The sequence below is a fragment of the Eretmochelys imbricata genome, chromosome 22 (assembly GCF_965152235.1).
Source record: "Eretmochelys imbricata isolate rEreImb1 chromosome 22, rEreImb1.hap1, whole genome shotgun sequence".
In the NCBI taxonomy this organism is placed as follows: domain Eukaryota; kingdom Metazoa; phylum Chordata; order Testudines; family Cheloniidae; genus Eretmochelys; species Eretmochelys imbricata.
The window spans coordinates 1,268,153-1,274,917 of record NC_135593.1 but is presented as its reverse complement, the minus strand read 5'-3'; the positions used below and the strand labels follow the sequence as shown (position 1 = coordinate 1,274,917).

General features: G+C 52.3%; 1 non-coding gene across 1 annotated transcript; it reads right to left on the bottom strand.

Moving 5' to 3' along the window:
- Positions 1-2,604: 2,604 nt before the first annotated feature.
- Positions 2,605-2,676, bottom strand: TRNAQ-UUG (transfer RNA glutamine (anticodon UUG)). Its single transcript has one exon. It is a non-coding gene; the product is annotated as a tRNA-Gln (tRNA).
- Positions 2,677-6,765: the final 4,089 nt, after the last annotated feature.

Sequence of the window (6,765 nt, the reverse complement as noted above, 5' to 3'; positions counted from 1 at the left end):
GAAAGCACAGGGGACAATTTCCTGGTGCAAGTGCTAGAGGATCCAACTGGGGGGGCGCTTTTCTTGACCTGCTGCTCACAAACCGGGAAGAATTAGTAGGGGAAGCAAAAGTGGATGGGAATTTGGGACGCAGTGACCATGATTTGGTTGAGTTCAGGATCCTGACACAGGGGAAGAAAGGTAAGCAGCAGGATACGGACCCTGGACTTCAGGAAAGCAGACTTCGACTCCCTCAGGGAATGGATGGGTAGGATCCCCTGGGGGACTAACATGAAGGGGAAAGGAGTCCAGGAGAGCTGGCTGTATTTCAAGGAATCCCTGTTGAGGTTACAGGGACAAACCATCCCGATGTGTCAAAAGAATAGTAAATATGGTGGGCGACCAGCTTGGCTTAATGGTGAAATCCTAGCGGATCTTAAACATAAAAAAGAAGCTTACAAGAAGTGGAAGGTTGGACATATGACCAGGGAAGAGTATAAAAATATTGCTCGGGCATGTAGGAATGAAATCAGGAGGGCCAAATCGCACCTGGAGCTGCAGCTAGCGAGAGATGTTAAGAGTAACAAGAAGGGTTTCTTCAGGTATGTTGGCAACAAGAAGAAAGCCAAGGAAAGTGTGGGCCCCTTACTGAATGAGGGAGGCAACCTAGTGACAGAGGATGTGGAAAAAGCTAATGTACTCAATGCTTTTTTTGCCTCTGTCTTCACTAACAAGGTCAGCTCCCAGACTGCTGCGCTGGGCATCACAACATGGGGAAGAGATGGCCAGCCCTCTGTGGAGAAAAAGGCGGTTAGGGACTATTTAGAAAAGCTGGACGTGCACAAGTCCATGGGGCCGGACGAGTTGCATCCGAGAGTGCTAAAGGAATTGGCGGATGTGATTGCAGAGCCATTGGCCATTATCTTTGAAAACTCGTGGCGAACGGGGGAAGTCCCGGATGACTGGAAAAAGGCTAATGTAGTGCCCATCTTTAAAAAAGGGAAGAAGGAGGATCCTGGGAACTACAGGCCAGTCAGCCTCACCTCAGTCCCCGGAAAAATCATGGAGCAGGTCCTCAAAGAATCAATCCTGAAGCACTTACATGAGAGGAAAGTGGTCAGGAACAGTCAGCATGGATTCACCAAGGGAAGGTCATGCCTGACTAATCTAATCGCCTTCTATGATGAGATTACTGGTTCTGTGGATGAAGGGAAAGCAGTGGATGTATTGTTTCTTGACTTTAGCAAAGCTTTTGACACGGTCTCCCACAGTATTCTTGTCAGCAAGTTAAAGAAGTATGGGCTGGATGAATGCACTATAAGGTGGGTAGAAAGTTGGCTAGATTGTCGGGCTCAACAGGTAGTGATCAATGGCTCCATGTCTAGTTGGCAGCCAGTGTCAAGTGGAGTGCCCCAGGGGTTGGTCCTGGGGCCGGTTTTGTTCAATATCTTCATAAATGATCTGGAGGATGGTGTGGATTGCACTCTCAGCAAATTTGTGGATGATACTAAACTGGGAGGAGTGGTAGATACGCTGGAGGGCAGGGATAGGATACAGAGGGAACTACACAAATTGGAGGAATGGGCCAAAAGAAATCTGATGAGGTTCAATAAGGATAAGTGCAGGGTCCTGCACTTAGGATGGAAGAACCCAATGCACTGCTACAGACTAGGGACCGAATGGCTAGGCAGCAGTTCTGCGGAAAAGGACCTAGGGGTTACAGTGGACGAGAAGCTGGATATGAGTCAGCAGTGTGCCCTTGTTGCCAAGAAGGCCAATGGCATTTTGGGATGTATAAGTAGGGGAATAGCGAGCAGATCGAGGGACGTGATCGTCCCCCTCTATTCGACATTGGTGAGGCCTCATCTGGAGTACTGTGTCCAGTTTTGGGCCCCACACTACAAGAAGGATGTGGATAAATTGGAGATAGTCCAGCAAAGGGCAACAAAAATGATTAGGGGTCTGGAACACATGACTTCTGAGGAGAGGCTGAGGGAACTGGGATTGTTTAGTCTGCAGAAGAGAAGAATGAGGGGGGATTTGATAGCTGCTTTCAACGACCTGAGAGGTGGTTCCAGAGAGGATGGTTCTAGACTATTCTCAGTGGTGGAAGAGGACAGGACAAGGAGTAACGGTCTCAAGTTGCAGTGGGGGAGGTTTAGGTTGGATATTAGGAAAAACTTTTTCACTAGGAGGGTGGTGAAACACTGGAATGCATTACCTAGGGAGGTGGTAGAATCTCCTTCCTTAGAAGTTTTTAAGGTCAGGGTTGACAAAGCCCTGGCTGGGATGATTTAATTGGGGATTGGTCCTGCTTTTGAGCAGGGGGTTGGACTAGATGACCTCCTGAGGTCCCTTCCAACCCTGATATTCTATGATTCTATGATTCTATGAAATGCAGTGCCTTGCATAATGACAGGTTTCAGAGTAACAGCCGTGTTAGTCTGTATTCGCAAAAAGAAAAGGATTACTTAAGGCACCTTAGAGACTAACCAATTTATTTGAGCATAAGCTATCCAGTGGGCATCTGTCATGGAAAAGAACACTCACTCTCATGCATCCAGAGACAGGAAAACCAAGCACATTTTGTTCCATGGATTTGCATCAAACCAACATAGCTCCAGGAGGTCCCACTGAGATTTGAACTCAGATTCCAGGATTCAAAGTCCTGAGTGCTGACCATTACACCATGGGACCTGCTGCTGTTTCTTTTTCTGGACCCCTGTGACTTTCAGCTGGCTGGCTTGCACTCTGCACTTATTGCTTCCCTCCAGCTGCTTCCTCTCACAGGATTCTCTCTCCTTCTCCATCGAATGTGGTCCTGCATTACCAGATCCACGGATCCTGCCCTGAGTCCCCACATCCCCCTGCTTTGCCTCTGGTCTCTGCAGGCTGCAAAAATGCCAGGGGAGGCCTCCCCTCCCTTCACGCAGTGGTCCCGCTCATATTGGCCAGCTGCAGCCGCATGTCCTGGAACTCGGCCAGCTGTCGCTTGATCCGGTCGTACAGTCACACGCTGACTGGCTCCCCTGCCTGGATGCTCTTGTGGAAATCCCACAGACGATGCTGCAGAACTTGGCACTGTTCGTTTCTTTAACACGGTGGTGTTTGCCTGGCCCCCGAAACAAAGCCGCCAGCTCCTCCCTCACCAGCTCCCACCAATCCCCCTGGTTGCCATAGAACCCTCTGATGCTTTCCCATTCTGCCAGCACCACCAGTCCTAGCCGCCCCTCCCCTTTATCTTGCCAGCTCTGGAAGTTCAGCTTCCAATATCCTCTGCCCTGGGTCAGGGAATTGCCCACTTTGAGGCACATGGTGAGAGCTGCGTGATCCAAACAATCCATTAGCACGACCCTGCACTGGGCTGTCAACATGCTCTCTTTCATGTAAATCCAGTCAATGCGACTCCTGGCCTGCCCCCACAGAAAGGTGTACCCCCTCTGTGGCTGGTGTGAGCTTGGATGAGAGGAATAGGAGGCTACCACCTCACTGGCTCCACTATCGAGAAACAAGTCCTCTAAGACGACCTTGCTACAGACCTGTGCCAGGTAGTGCTTATTGTAAAAACGTGTCCTCTGACGGTCTGGAAAATGGGACCCGTGGTCCTCAGGCCGTCGGACACAATTAAAATCCCCCCCAACAGCAAACACTGTGCGGTCCAGAGGAAGAGAGCCAGTTCCTTCCATTGATCTTTCCTTTCACACTTTAACTGGGGACCATACACACTAATATAGCAGTAACCAGTGCCATGGAGCACAAAGTCACCAGTAATGCCCTCCTTGGACATAGCTTCACCACGTTCTGTACTCGCACCGCGAATGTGAAGAACAAGACTCCAGCCCACCATTCTTCCCTGGCCCAGAGGACCAGAAAGATGGGCCCTTCCTCCAATCACCCTCTGCCCATCGATCTGCCCTAAACTCGTTAATGTGCATTTCCTGAATGCCCACCATGTCCAAGTCCAGCTACTCCAAGGAACTGAACAACAAGCGCTTCCTCCTGGGCCCCTCTCCACGTGGACACTTTCACAGATGCCCTTTCCCCAGTACTGCCCTCGCTCAGCTGTGCAGAGGATCTTTCGTCCCCAGTCCCTGCCCGTCACTGCCCAGCACCCTTTCTGGCACCATCTCCGATGGCCATGCCTCACTCTCTTCCCGTCATATTGGGTTGACCAATAAGTGTGTTGGAAAGACGGCTCCTGTCTCTCATTGTTAAAGGTCAGGTGGGCCAACTAGGGACAGAAACCCACGCTCTGTTGTCCTGCTTGGGAGCTCAAAATCAGGGACTCACCTCAGGTAAAGGTGCCACTGTGCTCCTACAGGACAAGCCACCCCTGCACAAAGGAGGAGGAAAGGGCCTGCTAAAGCCTGGGATCAACCCAGAGACCTTTAGATCTTCAGTCTAACACTCTCCCAACTGAGCTACTTTGGGAACTATATGGCTGTCTTTTGCCCTGCTGCTTCTCTGTCCGGGATGTTTTGTCAGCCATGGCACACAAAAAGGACATCATTGTGAGTGGCCCACGAAGGCAAGACTCTCTTTTGCCTGCCTTGCTCAGCTTGACTTGCTGCCTCACCCCGTTCCTGCCTGAGTTCCAGGGTTGACCTGGTGGTGGAAGGAGATTGGGGGCCAGTGGTGCAGGGAGGAAGTTGAGCTGGACCCTGAGCTAGACTAGACCCTGGTGGCAAGAGTCTGGCCATCACTTTCCACCCCACCCTGTTGTCCTGGCTTTCCCACTGGACGTCATTCTGGGAGGGAAGTGGGGCTTCTGCTTCCCCTCCCCAGTTTTCACATCACAGAGGATTGTGAACAGGAAAATGAATGGCTTCTCCACACTCCCACCAGAGGAACCCGAAGCCCTTAGCAGTGGCTGAGTAACAAGTGTCTGTTGGGTGACAGGCCTTTCCCTGAGGAGCGGGAACAGCAGCTGCCGCCTCCCTCTCAGCTCCAGGTTCATTGTGGGAAATGCTCGTTGCCTGGCTGCATCGGGGGAAGCTGCTCCATACTCTGGAGAGTGTCTGTATTGGTCTGTCAACACCCCGTCTTCACTGAGCCAGTCTGATCGAGTCCCAAGTGTCCCCTCCTGCTTGGCAGCTGAGAGTCTATGCACACATCAACCCCCGCCTGACAGCCCCCTTAGCCAGCAGCAGCGCTAGCCACCTCAGCACCACAGGGGAACTCAATGCACTTCTTGGGGGGAAATAGCTCCTTGGCATCCAGCTGCTAGAATGAGAGCCAGGAGAGAGCAGTGTCTGGCTCACCCTGGGGGAGAGAAGAGACCTGATGAGTGTGGATCTCCTTCAGTCTCCCCCACAATGCTGGTCAGTTTTATTGTCACTGTAATAGTCAGAACTTCCCTTCAGGGGCATCCCTAGGGGGGTGTGGGGCCTGGGACTAATCCCTCCACTTCTGCTCTGGACCCCGCCCCCACTCTCCCCTTCCCCCAAACCCGCACCCCAACTCTTCCAGCCCCTGCTCCACCTCATTCCACCTTCTGCTCCCTCTGCCGGGAGATGCTGGGAGCTGGGGTCGCTGATACCATTTCTCACTGGTGACTGTGGGTCTGACTCCCGCTGCCAATGTCAGCCCCCAGCTAGGCCCCTTGGGCCAGCCTGACCCCCCCCGCACCCTAGCCCCACCCTCCCCGGGCTGGCCTAGCACCCCCCTCCCCCCGCATGACACGCACACACAGCTGTCCCTAGGGTACAGTGATTGGGACAGCTGCCAAGGGGCCCCCCAAAGGTAGCAGGTTTAAAACAAATGAACAAAAGGAAGTACTAATTCACTCATGGCACAGTCTCCCTGTGGAACTGGTTGCCCTGGGATGTTGTGAAGGCCAAAAGTATAAGAGGGCTAAAAAAGAACTAGATCAGTTCATGGAGGATAAGTCCATCCATGGCTATTAGCCAGGATGGGTAGGGCTGCAACCCAATGCTGTGAGTGTCCCTAGCCATTGTTTGCCAGGAGCTGGGACTGGATGACCGGGGATGGGTCACTCCATGGCTGCCTGTTCTGGTCATTCTCTCTGAAGCACCTGGCATTGGCTATTGACAGAAGACAGGACACTGGGCTAGATAGACCACTGGTCTGACCCAGTCTGGCCATTCTCATGTTCAGATGAGACCTCAAGTCTTGGGATTAGGAATATCTTTCTGTATTATCACCTGATTATTCTAAATTTACACAAACTTAAAATATGGCTTTAATTGGTGTTTGTGTATATTTTTCTCTTTCTCTAGACATGAATTAGGTACAGTGCTCCTGTCAGAGAACTTTCAAGTTATCTGCAAAGAGCCTACAGCAGTGATCTCCAACCTTTTTATGCCCAAGATCACTTTTTGAATCTAAGGATAATTCAAGATCTACGCCGCCCTTTCCCCGAGACCCTGCCCCTTCTGAAAAGTCCTGCCCCACTCATTCCATCCCCCCCCCGTTGCTCACTTTCCCCCACCCTCACTCACTTTCACTGGGCTGGGGCAAGGCGTTGGGGTTTGGGATGGGGGGCTTGCTCTGGGCTAGGGCTGAGGGGTTCACAGTGTGAGAGGGAGCTCTGGGCTGGGGCAGAGAGTTGGGGTGCAGGAGGGGGTACAGGGTGCTAGCTCTGGGAGAGGGGTCAGGGCTGGTGCTTGGGGTGCAGGAGGGGGTTTGGGGTATAGAAGGGGTTATGGGGTGTTGGCTCTGGAAGGCAGCTCAGGGCTGGGGTTTGGAGTGCAGGAGGGGGTAGGGGGTGCTTGCTTTGGGAGGGGGCTCAGGCATGGGGATTGGGGTGCGGCCTCCCACTGGGCA